A 19690-nucleotide genomic window follows, 5' to 3' on the forward strand; every position below is an offset into this window, starting at 1 on the left:
TGTTTGTGACTTTTTTGGCTTGCTGAAGCATATCCCCATAATCTTACGAAGCCACAGCAAATTCCCAATGCCACAACAACACTGTGCAACTGGGGAGAGCCCAGAAGAGCTGATCCTGGGTGGCTGCAGACTTCCCCAGCGATGATGCAAGGCAAGAGGAATAAGTAGGCTACTCTTCTCTTTGCTTCTTACCTGGGCTGCCAATGGGTCAGGTAGAGTGAATTTTTTCTGTTGCTTTCCCGTCAGCTATCTGGGGCTTTTCTTTCTATTACCAATGGTTTTCTACCTTTTCCCAGGTATGATTTATACAGCAGAGCATCCCTTTTTTCTTTTATGTTGAAACATGGAAAGCTTTGGAGATTGGGAAGGGCGAAGGAAAGAGGCTCGGGGTAACTGGAAAGTATTCAAAATGGCATCAGACTCAAAGCTGTTTGGGGTGTCTGTAACTTTTCAGTTCTCCTCAGAGTCTTTAAGAGGTTGAAAGTAGTGAATGGGATAACTATAGGGTACAAACTGTGATCTAACTGATTCAGTAGATGGAGCTCTTCCCCCTAAGTCTGTATTTAAATTAACGTCCCACTCTGGTGTGTGTGGCTTTCTGTTTCAAGGTGTGTCGTGCTACACACGGAAAATCAAGGGCTTAGATTGCTAGAGAAGAGATTTCGTGACTCTTCAAAAAAGAGTAAGCATTTCGCTCTGAGACACGAAACAGCACAGGGGAGAAGTAAGGATGGGATGGGAAATGAAGGTTATATATCTTAATTTCTCCCTATATTTGTTGATGTTCTTAAGTGTGAAGTTAAATCATAACAGTTTTTTAAACAGTGATTATTACTGTAAACGTAGAAAAGTGTATTGTAACATATAAGATTTGGACTGTGTTGGTTACAAATCTTCCAGGCTATATAAACTGTGTAGATCTCCTCTCCTTTGATTCTGCAAAGGAATCTTAATACTGTAATGCAGTTGTTTCATCCAATTAGTCTAGGGAACCTGGCTGAAATGTGACAAATTCTGAATTGTGACAGTGCAGAGGAGGGCAAAGCAGCGGTGTTAGGATGGTTCCTTTATGGAAGCCAAAATATTTTCAGTGATAACTGAAAATAGATCTTCAGTATATCTGCTTTAATATGGAAAGAACTACTTGTTTATTTCTGTTTAAATTAATTGAAATGAATAATGGCATAAAATTTGCATCAGTGTTACATTATTCTCAGTAACAATAGGATAAGTTTGATCATGTCCTTCCCTGGTACCAGATGGGAAGATATATATTCTGTATGTAGTAAATGATCTTTCTTAGTGGAATGTCTTCTCCCAGATTGGAGATATTACTGAATATCTCTTGTAAATCTTGATAAGATCATTTGGCCAAAGTAGAACTGGGCTTGGCTTCAGTACCAAAAGAAATAGCATTTTTAAGGGACTTGGATTTCCTTTGCATACCACGTGTCTGAGTCCAGTACAGTCCAGGAAAATAGAGAGGATGAGACGAAATTATTCCTAAGCAGCCGCCGTAGGCCAAACACTGAAACAGTGCCAACCTGGACCAATCAGGCCAGCTTCTCAGAAGATACATGCTTTTGTCAAACACTTACATGAAGAGAAAGAGGGGAGAAGCCCTTGAAATTGCATTCAAATGAATGATTCTTCCCTAATTTCAATAAAGTCCATAGCAATAGATGCAAATTTTTATTACTTTTTTTTTCTTGAAAAGTAGAAAATGTTAGTTTTCTTGTCCAGCTAAGGATCGCTGAATGCTGTACTCTGACATCTTTTGAAAAAAACTATCCTTCTGAATTTAAGCAAGTGAAAAACTTCTCACAGAGAGCAAAGAGTAAAATTGATGGAAACTCAAAATCAATTCCAAACCCATTTCTGGCATGATGAGAATAACATTTGTGCTGTGTTTAAAGCAGTTTAAAACAAGAAAATGATAAAATGATCAATATACTTAAAGCCAAAAATAACCAGGAGAAAACGATCTGTAATCCATTCCTAGACCTGAAACTCTACACTTTTGATTGAACATGAAAATAAACAAATGTATCTTTTATAAGGTGGCATTTGTAAGCCTTATAATATAGAGAAATGATGAGATGCCATGCTTTCAACTCTACTTAAGCTATGTTTTCAGAGTTTAGCCCAAAAAAATTTTCTAGACTTAAACTATTGTAGATTTATCTATTTGTGCATACCCTGACCATAGAAAGGGCTAAAGTTGAGGAATATATAGAAGGTCACAGTGGTCTGCATTGCCACTTCACAGTCTATGTATGTTCTTTATCTTGAAAAAAATGAGGTTAAAGCTACAGCAAAAAATATTTTAGGCTATATCTGAGAGTCAGTGAATTAGTCACTGTGGACAGACTGAATTCTCTTCCAAAATACCTTAACTCCTAACTAATTTATTAAATTCAACACACACCTAAATATAAATCATGTATATTTTATCCTTATTGCTTTACTATATTGGAAGACTCATTTGACATCAATATATTTTGAACCTATGGATTCCAGGTCAGTGAAATGCTACTTTCCAGGTTTCTAAAAACCTCTCTAGACTTAAGGTTTTGCCCCAAAGAATGATTTTCTACCAGTCTTTCCAGAGTCATTTGACTGGCTAGTTATTTATTGATCAGATAAAATGAAATTGTCCTTCTGGATGAAGAAATCCTGGCTGAAAAATTAAAATGACAACAAATCACATAAGCACATTTAATTCCGTTGACCTAAGGTGCAGTAGGAATGATGATAATTCTAATGAGCACTGTGACAAATGTAACTACAAAGAAGCATGCTTGATTACATCAGGAAGAGTGACCTCAGTGGCCAAGGTCAGAAGGGTGAGATACAGAAGTCATGACAGAGTAGAAGCTAATGATGAAAGTTATTGGAGATGCTTAAAGCTTATATCTGGCTGTGGAATTAACAGATACCAAAAAAAAAACAAGAGTTAATTTTAAAAGTAGATAGAAAGGCAATACTTTTCATTCTAGAATCAGAATTTGATTTTGCAGAGAATTTTAACAACCTCCTAAGCTTTGGCTGTGGCTGTCCAGTGTGATAATAGTTGTAAAGAGCTGTTATGTACATTTGCTTAAAGATTCATGTAAGTGTAATTGTTATAGCAACTTATGCTATTGTTTGAAGTTGAAAAGCTCCGCTTTAAGTGTCGACAAAGCAAGTGTCAGCATCATAGAATCATAATCATGGCATCTTAGAGCTTGAAGGAGCCTTAGATATCTCAATAAGGATGAGTGAATTATCAAACTCTACAGAAAAGAACACTGAATATCTGGTGCAAGACCATGCAGAATTTTTTTAAATATATATTTCATGTATTACGACTTACATTTGGAAAACACTATTTAACATAAAAGCTTAAAAAGGAGAGAAACTGTTTCTCCATAAATTCATCTTGACTAGTAGTGCTATACATTGGATTCTGTAAACCAGTGGTTCTACAGAGAAGAATAGCAAATTTTTGGAAAAACACAAGATTTTATTTTCACCAGAGGGGCAGGCTGTTCAACAGAAGAAGAAATGCTCTTTGAGCTTATACCATGCTAATAAGAAAATGTAAACAGAGAAATGATAAAACTTTCTCAAGATGAGGAAGGCAAATTGTACTACAATTCAGGTTTTCTAGCTACTACTCTATATCATAATCCTGACCCCCTAAAACAAATTTCTAAAAAAAAAAAAAAAAATTCCAGAAGTAATTGAAGAAGAAAGCAGGGTAACCAAGACTTTAGGGTTCCTATTTTGATACCAATAACCCTACTATATATTGGGCAAGGGTCAAATATGTGTGATAAGGATACAGCATTCTTGGAAATGAAAGAAATTGCACCCACCCTGGGACCCCCTGGACAGCCTCTGCTCCTAACATTGCTCCCCCTACACAATCCTCATATCCCTTCCAAGGTAAGCCTGTATCTCATTTCTCTTTTTCCGTCTATTCCCACCAATGGAAAGAAAAAGAAAGAAAAAAAAATTTTTTGAGAAACTGTAGTCAGAAAATACTTTAGAAAGAAGTCCTTCTTTTTAGAAATCTTCCTGTACAGACCAATGTATTTTACCGTCTTATCAAAATATGACTTCTAATCAGAAAGTGCTGTGTTAACTAGGCTACTCCTTGTCTCCTAAGCACACTCTACATTCCCACACCCCTGTTCCTTTTCCCCTGGTGGTCCCAAGCAGAAGCAATTCTGCCTTCTTTATTTCTACAATACTCTGTCCTTTAATGGCTTTTGTCATGTCTTATAGATTAGCCATTTGTGTGTTTATTTATAATGTAAGGAACAGGTCTATGTAATTTGGAGTAATGCCCTTAATTTCACTGGGCCTCAGTTTCCACATCTGTAAAGCAGAAAAATGAACACTACTGACTACCTTGCTGGGAAATTGTAAGAATTCCTGAAATGGAGTATATAGAAGGCTTAGCCCCATGACTAGAAAGTAGTCATCACTCAATATCATTGTTATTACTGCTACTATTGTTAAGATTCCCTTTCCCTTCAAGCAACAATCACAATTACTGTTACATAATAGGAACTGAATAAAAATGTATCCAATCTTTTTATACAAGTCCATAGGTCCCATTACTTCCTTACAAAAATCTTTCCATTTTTTCCCTGGAAGTTTAGAATAGTCAGCCCTGGCTGACCTGTGGATACCATAAAAGACAGCAGTATTGCTCACTCTAGACTGTCAGTTCTGCCTTCCCTTTCAGGTTCCCCACAGACCCCCCAGCCGTGCAGGACTGCTCTTTGAAGCATCTCCAGAAGTGTCAGGTTATAGTTCTGGTTCATGTGATTAATGAGCTGGTTATACCTCTGTCTGCAGCCTGAACTAGAAACTTTCACTTTGGAGAGCAGGTCAAGATATCGAATTTAATTTTAGTTGCATCTGTTATAAGCCAATTGTGTATTCATTACATTTATAGATTCCCTCTCCAGCCATATATTTTCATGGCTGTTGAGAGCACCTGAATCTGTGTTGAATGTCTTTAGATTTTACTTTGGGGACCAGAAAATGATACAGTGAGACATTTTTGATAGCTAGCTGTCATCTTTGGCATTTTTCTCTTTTAGTGTCTAATTTGGTATGTTTGAAGAAGGGGGCAAGTATAGAATGTTTTGTCTTAAGTTGAATATGGTCTGATAATTCTGTATCAATGAAATCTGTTTTCTGGGCGTACAACTCCATTCTGTGGAAATGAGAGACTTCTAAAAACGGGAAATGAAAAATAACTTGGGGCATGTCAGGGTAGAGATATAGCATTAAATGTGTAGGGTCAGCTGTAAGCAGGATGGCCTACAAGGTGGATTTGGAATGTGTATGGACCTGACTGGTTCTTCGGGGTTACAGTGAATAGTGAGAAAATTTTAAGGGGCAGGTCACATGACCATAGTCAAGGCGATCCTGATGGCAGGGTGTGTTCAAATCAGGAAGAATGCTGCATCTTTATCAGCCAGAAGTTCCATTTATTTGAGAGCGAGTTGGTATTTGTGAGGGGAACAAGGTCACATTTAGTAGAACTGGTAATTCAATAAAGGGTTCTGACTTTCCCAGAGTAATAGTGTTGGCATCAAGAGAAGAAAGTTTTGCAGATTTCTCTGTGTGCACTTGCTGTTACTGGTGTTCCTGGTGGGTGGCTGAATCATCCTGATGGCATTCAACAGGAACCAGCTGCTGAGAATATTAAAATGCAAGCATTTATTCCTCTAGAGAGACAGTAGCATCTGCAAAGTTTTCCTATCTTGATAGTACAGATAATCCCAGGGAGCATTCTCTAGTAGTTTTAACTCTCTATTCATTTATACATTTTCATTTTATCATTATTGTCAGTATCTCAAATTCCAACAAGAGAGAAGAATGCCTGAATCCACACCAGGTTGTAGAGACAGATAGAAAGCACTTGGCCAAGGACGCGGGATTGCCTCTTGGGCTTTACCTTGAATTGTGATTCTCAAGAGAAGAAATTAGCATTTTTCTCCCTTAACTCATCTTCACAGCAAAGGGCTACCATACTCTTAGTCTTCAGAGCTCCACCAGCAGGAAGGGAAGGTCTTGGACTTCCCTACCCTCAATACAGACTTCATTGGAGCTTTCCTTTTTACTTGTTAAACTTGTGAATTTGTTCCTCTCTTCATGTGATTTGTTGTCTTGTTTTGTTGAGCTAGCAACAACAGTTGGGCGGAAAGGGCAGTGGAGAAAGAAAGTTTGGACTCGGTAATCAACAAGGTCTTTTCCATCTCTAATATTTATGAATAATGTATTGAACTGATGGAAAAAAATGTTGAATATGTTCATTATGACTTATATTCACCAGTGTGTTGCCTAGAATATAAAAGAGCAAAGCAGTTGCAGCATAACTAGTTCCTTACAATAAACGTGCTGGTACGACAGAGCTCTGTAGCCTTTCCTATTCCACTGTGGGTCGTCCCCAGACGCACGCTCTACATGACTGAATGGCAACTGCAGACTGGATACAGGATGGGATGACAGCCAGCCCAGGTTCTGTAGGGAACCAGGACGTTCCTTGTGGAGTCTGGGTCCTAAACAGCAGCAGCTTGCTGGAAGGTCTTGACTGAGCAGTCTCCATTAAGAGAAATCACTGAAGCCAGTTTCACATCTCAGATGCCACTCGGGTGCTGTTACACTGCTGGGCTTGCAGTTCTTATCATCAGAAAAGAAACATCATTTTGTCCCTTCATTAAAAAAACAATTAGTATGGGTAACAAGTTTCTTGGCAATATTGCATTCTATTATAAAGGACTAAGAGTGATAGATATTTCAGAACTAAGTAACTCATCACACTTACCTTCAAATTTTATTTTATATCGTTCTCTATCAGTTTTCTTTCACAATTGTGTTTTGTTTAGGACTTAGTAAAACTAAATTGTATTTCCCAAGGATTTTGTGAGATAACATTGTGAAACATTAACCAGAAGCATGAAAAGAGGCAAGAAGTTGAGGATATTTTTTAGTCACATAAATAATTAGCAAAATAGATAATAAAGAATTACAGTGATAGCAAAACAGTCTTTCCTTGGCCAAATAAGTCAGACCAATATTTTAAATCAAATATAGCACCATGAACATCATGCAAATATGTACCAAAATAGAGAAGGACTATCTGAGGTCAAGAACTTAGAGGATATAGCCCTAGTGTAGAACAGAGGACAGCTCCAAGTTGCAGCACTTCAGAGAAAGGTGCAGCAGAAAGGTTTGGCCCATGTCTGAAGTCCCAGGAGGACAGCAGAGAATTGACAAGTGTGTTCTGCCTCAGAGAAGCCTTTGCTTCTTCTTAAGTCAACTCAGAACCAGTAGACTAGCTCTTATGAATGGTGAGTCCAAGACCTCACTTGTACCCATATCAACTGACATTAACTCAAACCCACTGTTTCAGCATTATTTATCATTATTACCTTTCAGAGATGATTTTTTTTTCTTATGCTTTCTGAAGAGCTAAAATCCATCTGAACTCATGAAGAGCAAACATAAACTTACAGCGGCCACATTTACCAATAGTTTATAATGATCTCAGAGGGGAGGAAGAAAGAGGCAGAAAGAAAGTACCAGTGGAAAAGAAAGAAGTGTAAGATCTTTTTTCAGGAAAGCTGCCTTGCCAAACATTTAGATCAAGTTGCTCAAAAGCAATAATGGCTACACAATTCCAGAGTGGTATAACCTGAGGACAGATGTGACAGGTTTTGTTGGTTTTTCTTTTTTTTAATCTCCACCCTTCCTTATAGGACAAATCACTTAACCTGTCTATGTAATAGTGTATTTGTCAAATAAATAGAAAACCATCTATCCTCATCTCCTTCACAGCGGTATTGCTAAGGCTGATTGTGCACACATATATAAATGTATATATTATAGCTATCTATTTCCAGCAGGGGAGAATGATTTCAAAGTAAATGAATCAGGATTTTATATATGCATCTGTGGTGAAGGTCAATCACTATATTTTTTAAGATCTCCTCTGCTAATTACCAATTGTTAAAAATGTTAGTGCCTCGGTTTTGTCCGACTCCTTGCGACCCATGGACTATAGCCCTCCAGGCTCCTCTGTCCATGGAATTCTCCGGGCAAGGATACTGGAGCAGGTCACCATTCCCTTCTCCAGGGAATCTTCCCGAACCAGAGGTCAAACCCAGGTCTCCTGCATTGCAGGCAGATTCTTTACCGACTGAGTCACAAGGGAAGCCCTACCAATTGTTACAAAACTTCAAAATGATGACCAAGCCTATATCATCTCTGTGGAATGGAAGATATTTTGAAAACTAAGTGTAACTAGAGAGAGTCAAATGCATTTCCATCTACTTATGGACCCTAGTGGCCTTGCTCAAGGCAGTACAAACCTGTTAAGCAAAACAAAAGATATCTTTTTTTAAGAAAAGTCCTAAATCGAGGTCTAGTATCAAAGTATAATTCTGGCTGTAAGACATGAACTAGTTCTCTATATTAGACACATTTTTTAGAAAATGGAACAGGGATATATAGTTAGGGGAGGGTCAGCGTCAGCCCACACAAACATCCCAGGCATCTGCCCGGGCTCTTGGTCTGTCCCTGTGAGAATCAGGCTCAGTATATATAAAGCCCCTAAGGCCATTGGGAAAGAGGCCACATTCATCTATTCGGTACTGCTGTTATTCTTTTGATGTTCATCTTGGCTATTTAATCTCTGCTTTCTATATACAGACCTCAGTGGAATGATAATGACGTGAGGAGGGCAGGTGAAGATAAATAAATGTGATTTTTTAGACATGACCATTACCCTCTAATAGCTTTTCTCTGGCCCATTCCAAGCATCCAGGAAAGAGAAACTTAGCTTCCACGGAGAGTGAAGTCATAGCTTCAACTTAGCATAATGAGACAGACAGACAGAAAGAGAGAACAAGTACACAGTTAGTGAACCCAGCGAGTTTATACTGGGCTAAGACCAGGTTCTCCTGTTTCCTCTATTTTTTCCTAACTGAAAAGACTTATTGTGGTAATTCACCTGTTTTCTGAGCCTGTATGCACATGCCCAAGACCTGCTCAAGGTAAGGCCAGAAAGAAATCAGGGGTTGGACTTATATCCAGGAAACTCAACTTCTTTTTCATTATTTTTGCTTGTTTTTCATTTTTCCAGGGAGATTTGTGTTTTTACGTTTCAGTTCCCAGTCATTGATATCCTGGGCATCCTTAGGTTATAACAGAAGTGGGGATTAGTGGCTGTAACAAATGGAGCAGAAGCCAGCACAACTGCAATCTATCAAACATGTTGGCAGACAATTCTGATCCTCCCTGCAGAATTCAGTTGCGTCTGTCCCCTAAGAAGACAGGGTGAACTGAGAGTTTTGAGAGTGGGGCTGCATCTTCCTTACTTTAGTCCTTGGTGACAGTGGGACTAGAATGCCTTGGTGAAAACAATACAGCTAGAATTAAGACCACCTTCCTGTCTGTACAACCTGTGCAGTCACACCAAGCCCTGCACTCAGAAGGGCCCTCGGTGTGGTTTAATGCACTGCTATTGTTATAGTCTTGAAATTCGTAATGATTTTTAATAAGGGATCCTGCATTTTCACGTTACCTTGTGCCTCACAGATTATATAGCCGATCCTGCCTGGAATTTATCTTTTCCTAGCATGCCAACTGAAGGTATCAGTCGCATATCCTCTTCTACTGAAAATGAACCCCTTTCTCAATTTCTCAAAAGCTAATTCCTGCATTCAACTCTGAAGATTTCTATCTGTACATTATGTTTCAGAAGAACCCATCTCTCCTTCTTTCCTGCAAACACCTCAAGCTGGTTATCATCCAGATGGTCTTTTGTTATAATCAGAAATGTTGTAGTGGTCTCAGCCAAATATTATTTTTGCTAGAGATTGATACTTGGGAGAAATAATTGTGGTAATGAAGTATTTGCCTGTTATTGAATAGTTAAAATAGACTTCAGTGATTCAATGGAGATTTTAAACAGGACATCTAGCATAGACTAGGAGTTTCCATCCATTGTGTGAACAAACACATCCATGGAAGCTAAAAACAATTTCATCTGCCAGCTCTAGCCTTGCCTTCAGGCTCTCTTAAGTTCCTACCATGGGTACTGCTGTGTATCCCACATCTTTCTCATGACCCCTTCTGCTTTCAGCTCCTATCAATCTTTCCTTCTTTCTTACCCAAACTGGCATTCAGTTCAGTTCAGTTCAGTCGCTCAGTCGTGTCTGACTCTTTGCGACCCCATGAATCGCAGCACGCCAGGCCTCCCTGTCCATCACCAACTCCCAGAGTTCACTCAGACTTGCGTCCATCAAGTCAGTGATGCCATCCAGCCATCTCATCCTCTGTCGTCCCCTTCTCCTACTGCCCCCAACCCCTCCCAGCATCAGGGTCTTTTCTAATGAGTCAACTCTTCGCATGAGGTGGCCAAAGTACTGGAGTTTCAGCTTTAGCATCATTCCTTCCAAAGAAATCCCAGGGCTGATCTCCTTCAGAATGGACTGGTTGGATCTCCTTGCATTAGGAGGAGGGAATTCCTCTCTTTAATCTACATACAACATCTAATGAGAATGATTCTGTTGAATTTGGTGCTTTCACACCCCTGCCACCACCTTGATGAATGTGAATGACAGGGATGTAAGGTCATGACCAGATCCCATACAAGTGTCTCCATGTGTCTTTAGTGAAGCCTGGTAGGACTAGGTCTTAACCAGAAGAATACAAAGCTCCTGACTCCCAGCCAGATATGCCCTTGATGGTTCAGGGCATCCTCAGTATTCCTGAAAGATATATTCTAGATGACTGGTTTGTAAACCAGTTTCTAAGCACCCATCATCAGGTGCATGGGCATGCTAAGTCCCCTCAGTCAGGTCCAGCTCTTTGTGAGCCATGGACTGCAGCCCACCAGGCTCCTCTGTCCATGGGATTCTCCAGGCAAGAATACTGGAGTGGGCTGCCGTGCTTTCCTCCAGGGGATCTTGCCGACCCCAGAATCGAACGTGTGTCTCTTCTGTCTCCTGCACTGACAGGCAGATTCCTTACAACTAGTGCCACCTGGGAAGACCCGTTACCAGGAGGAGGAGGAAATATGCCAGAGGAACTAGGAGCGGGGAAAAGGAGCCTGACTGACCACCTTAAGCTAGTTAGCCTCCCTGAACCTGTAAAACACTTCCTAACACTAACAGTGTCTCCTGGACTGCTGGAGACAACCCGGAGAGAGGCTTACCTGACACAAAGCCTCACTCACATCAGAAACCCAGGAAAGTGAGCCCTTTCTACCCTTCCTGCCTCCTCTCCTGGTGTGCTCTCTTCCACACCTCTGCTCTCCCTCCCTCATGAAAGGAAGGCAGGCAGAAGCAATCTGGTGGAGAAGTGGCAGACTGTGCAGTCTCTATAAATTTAAATTACAGGCAATGAGAATAACCTTGATTTGCCTGAACCAGGTAGGCTGAAGTTTGCAAGTTTTCAAATCAGCTGACCTGTCTAGTGGCGACACAACTGTGGCACAGAGGAAAGCTGAAAACCGCGACTCACAGACCATAGGGTCTCTCAAGAGATTTTTCAGTGGTTCACTAGCTCTGGACCGGGCCCTGAGCAGAAAATACTAAACAGATTGAGTACTTTTCGCTCATGGCCGCCCCCTTTTTCCTCTCCTCTGCCTTGGAGACCCAGGGTCCTTGTGTTTATCTGATTTTTTTCCTTCAACCTCCCTGTTCCAGAATTATCCCTCTCCCTGCAACCCCCCCCCACCCCCAGCTCCAATTCAAAACTACTTTACACTGAGATAACTCTCTGGGGATTGAAGCCATCCGAGCACCCGGGCATGAGGGGTTCAGCCACCCTAAGATACATTAGCCTCACAGAAGAAGTGCTGGAAATTGAACTGTACCTCATTAACAAGGGGCCTTGTGCTCCTGGCCCCAGGAAGGTGGCCTCTCTTTGGAGCCAGACTATCTGCCTAGAGTCAGTTGTGCCCTGATACAGCTGTGCCCACCCCTCCACCTCTTTATCTTTGGTCACATACGTGATACAACCTCAGAGAAGCCAACTTTCTTCCTGGGAGAGAAGAAGGGGTGATAAAATGTAGGTTTACATAGTGAATAATCAAACCTGGGATGACCGCAGAGGGTCTCTGTCACAAAAACATGCTGTGATGTCATTTCTTTATATAAAAGTAAGTTTCTACCTCAGAGAGCCAAGGCTCTAACAGGTATAGTTATGAACGTAGTGTGCATAAGTTTAAAACCCCACTGCTTTGAGATTGGTCAAGGCTCTTATCGCCTGTGAACTCTGAGCATTTTGCAAATTTGAATAATCAGTCATCTTGAGTTTTCCTCTTTTGCATAGGAGGGTATGAAGGCTCATATGGGACATGGCTTTTTTTTTTCCAGGTCAACTGAGCGGCAGAGCTGAGTCTGGGGCCCCTGGCCCCTAGGGAAGTTTAGCTTTTCTATCTGAGAACTGGGGGAACTCCTAAGACCTCCTCTATCCACAGCTGCCAGCTTCTCCATCTTCTAGCATTTCTCTTGACTAGTTGTTGTTCCTGTGATGTTAGAGAAAATGTTAGCAGGAGAATCAAAGGGAGGAGATGGAACATTAGGGGAACATTAGCAACTATTGAAAAGACATTTTGACCTATTTCTGTAGTTATCAATTTAATAGTATTTGTTGCCAGGAAATGCACTGATGGCAGGTGGGAGGTTGGATTGCACTAGCAGCCTGCTCTCAGGGGCCCTCCAGTTTCAGGAGGTGGTAATTCTAGTTAATAGAAGGGTGAACTTCAAACACATTTTAACCAAATCAAATTGTAGCGGGAAATATCATATTACTGATGTTCAAGCCGACTCACAGCTGGTAATATTAGTCAGTATATAAGCCCCAAATTCTGACTTTTCAGCATTTTCAGATATGTTTTTGGCAGTGAGAGAGTCCCCCAGGCACATTGTTATGTAGGAATAGGAGATTTTTAACTAACATAGAATCTAGCCTAAATGAAAAATTCTTTATTCTTGTTAGACTTTTTATAAGATTGTCAAATATTCAAATAATATGTAACTAAGCCAAACTTCAGGTGGTTGATAGGAAATCTCCTAGAGCCAGGAGTTTTAATTTTTTTTTGTTTTGTTTTGGGTTTTTTCTATGACATGTTGGCAAATGATAAAAGCAATTCACTCTGCTAACCAGAGATGCTGGGCAGAGTTCCCCCAACACTGATTTCATGCCATGAAAAGCACAAGGCACAGAAAAGAGTTCAACCACTCAGATTGGAATCCCAGCTTAGCCTCTGCTAGCTGTGTGACCAGAGGATGCTCACCTAACTTCTCTGAACCTTAGGCTCCTCACTAAGAAAATGGGCAAAATATCAACCTCTTATAGTTAGCACGAGGATCAAATGAGATGACATACGTAGAGAAATCCACATAGGAATAAAAACTGATGAGCATACACCAAGTATTCAAAGATGATCGTTATAATCATCTACCCTTTTTGCCTCTGTGGTTTGCAGGGTTTTTTTCCCAATAAAATACATGGCTTTTAATATGATAATAAAATGTAGCACTGCTATAGATACCCTGCAGACTGGTCTGGTCAGTCCTTTCTGAGTGAATAGCTATTGGCCACTTCACCTTAGCCCCAGTTAACCTAGACTTCCCTTCATCAGCCTTCTCTGGGTTCCTACAGTAAGACCACAAGACACATCTTAAGCAAATCAACTAGACCCCTTGATAACATAGACTCAAAGAAAATGAATAGAATCAAGACAGCAGATCACATGGCAGCTAGAAGTTTCCATGGCCCTTCTTCACCTGTTCTCATCTTAAATTAGGAGAGATGTCAGGCATCTTTCTGTGGGACTGCCTCCTGCCCAGATTTCTTTTTTTTCTAAACTTTCTCCATGTGCCCGAGTCTCCGTTTTCACAGAGATTAATTCTGATTTGGTTCGCCTACACTTTTGAAGCTCTAAAAGCTTTCCATTGTGGGCAGATTGTCTCAAATACTGTATCTGAGGATGGAAAAAGAAAACTCTGCCCAAATGTAAGCACCTTTGAATCAAAGAAACAGTTTTTTTTTTTTCAATTGCATTCTTTGAAGATCCAGACAACCTTGAATTCTTTACAAAAGGCACATCAGTAAAGCCATCCTTCCTCTTAAAAAGACACAGAGAGAGAGAGAGAGAGACCAACTACAGAAAGCCACTATTCGTGATGTAAAGGGCTAGAGTGTCCAAGAGGAAAAAAATATTGAAAAAGAAGGCGATTCTATAGATAGAACCCAGACCTAGAAGTCAGGATACTCAAATGCTGTTTCCTGCTGAATGGTAACCTGCCTTCTTGTGTGATCCCAGCATAGCTGCCACACCCCAACTCCATTATCATTGTTTCTAGGGAGCATGGATTCTGACTCACCCACCTAAGGTGAGGTGAAGAATTTCATTTGCTGCTGTTCTGAAAAACATTGTGATTTCTGTACCAATGGCATTCTGCATGGGCAAAGTGTTTTCCTCATTTGCAAGGAAGAGCCCTGAATTGTACCTCCCATTACTCTAATGTGGATAAAAGACAGAATTTTTCATAATTCTATGGGGAAAAAATATGATGTCTTTGTAATGCCAACTTTGAACAGTGAATTAGTAATCACCTGAATATCTAGGGCTAATGCAGAACCTGGCCTAACATCCGTATTGATTCCTCTTTCAGCCATGCAAGTTCTTGGTCAACACTGATTACAGGAAAACTCAGTGTGAGAGGTGCTTTGATAGAGGGTGCATATCCCTCCCCTCTGTGTACTGATGGCTGTTGCCTTAAAGTTTGGTTCCAATCCCTTCCTTTTTGTGCTTTGAGCAACTTTAGTAATCTATGAAAGGGCTGTTCCATAGCCAAGAGGTCTTGCTTCTTCTGAACTGTTAAAGCACTTATTTATATGTCTTATTTGGCACTGATTACATACTATCCTATACCAGAGTATGTTTATGTGTGTCTCATTCCTCCTATCACTGCACAGTAAGCTCATAAATACAGAGACTGTATTTATACACAATTTGTATCTCCTTCAACACCTAGAATGTACCACCAGAAATAAAAGGTACATAGTGAATAATATAATTTTAATGAATGAAATCAACAGTAGCATATAAGTATTTGGCAACAAACTAGCATTTCTAAACTCCATAAATGCCAACCCAGAAGGCAGCTTACAGAGTTTATCATTCAGTTATATCTGTAAAGCTCTAGGATTTTCCCCCAACTTAGTATTTATAGGTTTCATTCTTCCCTCCTCTTCACTAACAGCATTTTCACACAGTAGGTTTTTAATAAATGATTCTTGATTTATCAATTAAAATCATAGAATAAAGCAATAATTTCCCATTTCTTTACATTGAAATGCTTATTTTGATCCCCCATCTACACCTTTATTTCAGACCTTGTCAACACTTGCAACACAGGTATCTTGAGACTTCATTCCATACAGTACCTGGCTAAAGCTTAAAAAATGGTCATGAGTTTTAATTTGGTTTCTTTATCAGGCCTCTTACAGGGCAGAAGAAAAATCTTTTTTTTTTTTTCCACTGTCTCCTCCTCTTCCTCATAGGAATGTTAAATAGTTGAATGAGACCTAGTCTCTATAAAAGCATTTTAATTTCTGGAACAAATGTAATATCAGATTCATAACGTCAGATTGAGGAAGATTTGGCACCCCGGCACACCAAATGATTGTGAACATCATGTGTGTTGAGCTTCTGCATGGACCTGAGGCGTGAAGGGTTTATTACGCTAAGCTTTTACATTAGGGGCATGTGACCTATTAGGTGCATTCACTGCGTCCTCTGCCCAAATGAGACAGCCGATCGCTTAGAGCCTGTCCAACCATGCAAAAGCATCACCATTACTCTCCAACCTGATTTGATCCTCCACCTCAGCCACACAAAATGATCTGAAACCAGTCACTTCCATGCTAGGTCGAAGATTTCCAAATTGGATACATTATTCCAGTTTTGCCTCCGTTCTTTCTCAGCGAGTCTGTCTCGCAGAAAGCCAGGGGAGCCGTCCCAGGCTAGACGTTCTGTTGAGTCATGTTTACTGTCCCCCCGCAGAAAGGTTCCAAAAGCAACTGCAAGAGGTTGCCGAATGCAGGGACATGTGGCGTGCATGCTACTGAAGGGAGAGGCATAGCACACACCTGCTTTTTGGCTGTGGCAGGCCATCTCAACTGTGCCATGCCACAAGTTAGCATTTTGGATGAGCAATTGCCATTCTGTTGTTTTCTTCTCAACACATGGTGTTCAAAAACAGTTAAAAGAAAACTGTACCCATTTGCTCATCCCAGAAATCTAAAATTTCAAAGAAGCATGCCAAATTAATTTTCACATAATATTTTCCAGGCTTTTTCTTTGCACTGAGAACTGATATTTCACTTTTTGAACTCACAGTGTCCCAGCCTGAGGTAAATGGGTGCAGTTTCTCTTTAAATGGCATTAAACATATCAAAGCAGGATTATATCTGTCACTGTCTTTTTTTTTTTTTTTTTCTAATGGAATCAAAATCCTTCAGGGAGTGTCCCAAATCCACATTAATGTCTTTGAGTGCTAATGTTTCCACTGGGACTTTTACATTAGCAAACTACAAGTGTGTGGATTCCCCCCCTCCACCCCGCCCCACACTGCTGTCTGTCCAGAGACAGCCGACTACACCTCCGTTATTCTCCGTGGCCTTCACCTCACCCCGTCAAGGTGGTAGACGAGGATGCTTTCTTTTCCACCCTTCCCCTCCCCTGTGTGTAACGACACCCCAGAAAAGCTAATGTGAACGCAGGTTCCAGCATGAGAGAATCTTTGGAATCCCAACTGTGAATTTTATTCAAAAAAGACTAACAGCAGTAGCCATCATTACCACGTATTGAGGGCCTATCACACCTTAAATTTCACCTTTGGTTCTGACAGTGGAAGAAGCAGACAAACCCCTATGACTTCAGGACCATGCCATCAACACTTTTGCTGTTGATTTGGGGATATTGGTCATGTGTCCTTATTATGGACAATCCCTGTCTACCTCAGTGCCTCCTTTTATATTTCTTTCACAAAGTAATTAAAATGACATGCTGTCAATCATGATTATCAAGTGGCAATGCGAGATTGTGGTCGATAAATAATAATTTAAATAAGTAATCATGACATAGTAAATAATAAAAAGATTCTCACATCACATTTCATCTTAGTTGCACCTCTTCCTTGCATTCGGATATACCCTGGGAAGTTACAGTATTTCGAGGATAAATTTGTTTACAGTGTGGGGTGGGAGGGCTGGAAAGCTCTACAGTATTACTCTCCAGCCCCTGCCCAACGTCTTCCTTCTTTCAGCGCCGTCCTGGCCACAGAAAGCTTGAGTTCTGCAGCTGATGCTCTGCAAGAGCTGTCCCTGGACAGCCAGGAGCTGAGGGCTCTTCGCATACTTTCACTTTCTGGAGCACTCTGGAGCTCGGCACTACTTCCTTAGCAACTCTCCCTACCCCTCCCTCTTTTCCCTCCCTACTTTTCTTGCCCCCTCTTTCTTTTTCTACCCCTCAAGCTTGAACTGGAGTGTGTGTGTGTGTGTGTGTGTGTGTGTGTGTGTGTGTGTGAATGGTGGAGCACAAGGGGGGAGGAGAATCTCCTGATGCCTCAGCCTACCACTAGGAAAGAAACTCGGTGTTTTTATTTAAACAACCTCTCCCCACAGCTAAGCCTTCATATGTGGAAGAAAAACTCAAACCTTTTTCCCTTCCCACACTTGACGAAGACAAGGTAAGCAGAGGCAGTGATAATGTCAACCCTGGATTGAAAAGGAAGCCTTTATGCACAAACTATGTGCTCACCTTTAAATTTTTTTCGAGGAAAAAAAAAATCCCTATCATTGGCAATTATTGGAGAACTGATTGTGCTAGATTTTTGTGGTAATTGTGCATGTTTTTCTAATACTGAAAGAGTTTGAAGATTTGTGTTTGTTTGTTTGTTTTAAGCACTAGTTTCACAAAAGCTTTGCAGGGTCAGGTAGACTGTCTTCTATAGCTGGAAAAGAATGTCCTTCTATACATGAGTCATTTGAATTGTCTACATGTAATATTCTTTTTTGGTGGGTCCAAAGTCAATTTGTTCATGCTAGCATATTTAAATGTCAAGGTGGTAGTAAATGTGTGTATGTATTTGTATAAATGTCTGCACACAATTTTAGCAGTGTATAGCAGTCACTAAAAATATTTTCTGATGGCAGTTCAGGTTGTTTCACCTCTGGGTTCCCTGCTTGGCAAACTTTGGCACAGAATACAAGTTTTGTAGCTGGACAAACTTATAGGAGTGTCATAAAGCACTTTCTACTTTTTGAGGCTGGTTAAACCACTGTCTTGCTGTACCTCAGTTTCTTTACCTGAAGAACAATGGATGGTAACTTCTATTCTGGAAGGTTTCTATCAGCATTAAGTGAGATAATATATGTAAACCCCCTAACATAGTGTCTGAAACATGGTAGACACTTACATGTATTATTTCTCTCCTCTCTTCTTTTTAAGAGAAATGCCTGGGTGATCTGATCACTTCTTTGGTCTTAAGCTTACTATTAGTGATTTTTCTCCATATCCAGATTACTTGAACCAATCATATTAATTAGGTTTTAGCCTCTCGATTTTTGTTCACCACATAGGAAATCATTCTGCTGTGTTGTATACTAAGATATAACTGTAAGCAAAATGACTAGGAGATTAGGTAGTGTGTTGGAGCTAATAGACTCAGGACTCAGCCAGGTTCTTTGCTGCTTCATCCCCAGCTCCACCCTCATCCTTGACCTAAATACCCTCTCAGAGACGGGCAGGAGCGGAGCAGCCAGGCCTCAAGAGCCCTGTTTCTGAGCTACTTAGGGCAGTGAATTTGGAGTAGATTCTGAAGGGAAAGCATGTCCAAATGTATAGAACAGCTGAAATCAATGGCTTGACCTTTAGATTTGGAGTACTAGAAAAATTCCAAATTCTTTCCAGTCTCTAATACATGGTTCTTCCTCTCTTGATTCAAACCTAATGATTAGGTTTTATATTCATCCAATGGGAACAAGTATGACTACTCGGTTATTCTATGTGATTGTGTTGCAGATGTAAAATTCTTTGCAATAACACAAACTATATCTAATCATACCCTTTTTTACTTTCCTAATACACATAGGTTGGAGCTCAGTAAATGTTGAGTAAACAAATTTATCCAGTGACTTCTGGACCATGATAGTGACACAGGATCCTGTTTTTACTGTCCAGCAATATATTTTATATATAAATACCTGTATCAATACATCTCTCCCTCTGTGTATATACTTATATATGTGTATGTATATATATTGATTTATTTATATGATTGTTTGAATGAAAGACTTTGAGGGACCCAGTTCCATTGGGTCACTGATAGCCCTGAATCTATTTATAGATTCATTACTGATAAAGTTGCCAGCTGTATAATTAACTCTGTGATCACTAGCCAGTCCTCAGTCTCCTCATTTACAAAATGACTAGATTAAATAATCACTGAGGTAGGAAAACTTTTCAACTCCATAATTCTTTTTTTTTTCTCTTCAGTAAGAAATGGCGTGTTTTTGAGAACTATACTATTATTGTTTGAACTTTGTGCCAATTTTTCCCCTAATGCAGGAATCACAAATGAAATCTACTAAGGGGCTG

At 40.2% G+C, this 19690-nt stretch overlaps 1 protein-coding gene across 31 annotated transcripts in view; it reads left to right on the forward strand.

The window, feature by feature from the left end:
• The window catches only part of ZBTB20 (zinc finger and BTB domain containing 20), an 838376-nt gene that overhangs the window by 714202 nt on the left and 104484 nt on the right, over positions 1-19690 (forward strand). Inside the window, exon 1 of one of the 31 annotated variants that reach the window (XM_040224356.1) lies at positions 8171-17780. The exons of 29 other annotated variants lie outside the window; for them this stretch is intronic. The gene's annotated coding sequence lies outside the window, so the exon portion shown is untranslated. Of the gene's footprint in view, positions 1-8170; positions 17781-19690 lie in introns of those variants that run through there. One more of the 31 variants, XM_040224269.1, reaches the window with a different exon arrangement.

This window comes from Oryx dammah, unplaced genomic scaffold (assembly GCF_014754425.2).
Source record: "Oryx dammah isolate SB20612 unplaced genomic scaffold, SCBI_Odam_1.1 HiC_scaffold_2, whole genome shotgun sequence".
Taxonomy (NCBI): domain Eukaryota; kingdom Metazoa; phylum Chordata; class Mammalia; order Artiodactyla; family Bovidae; genus Oryx; species Oryx dammah.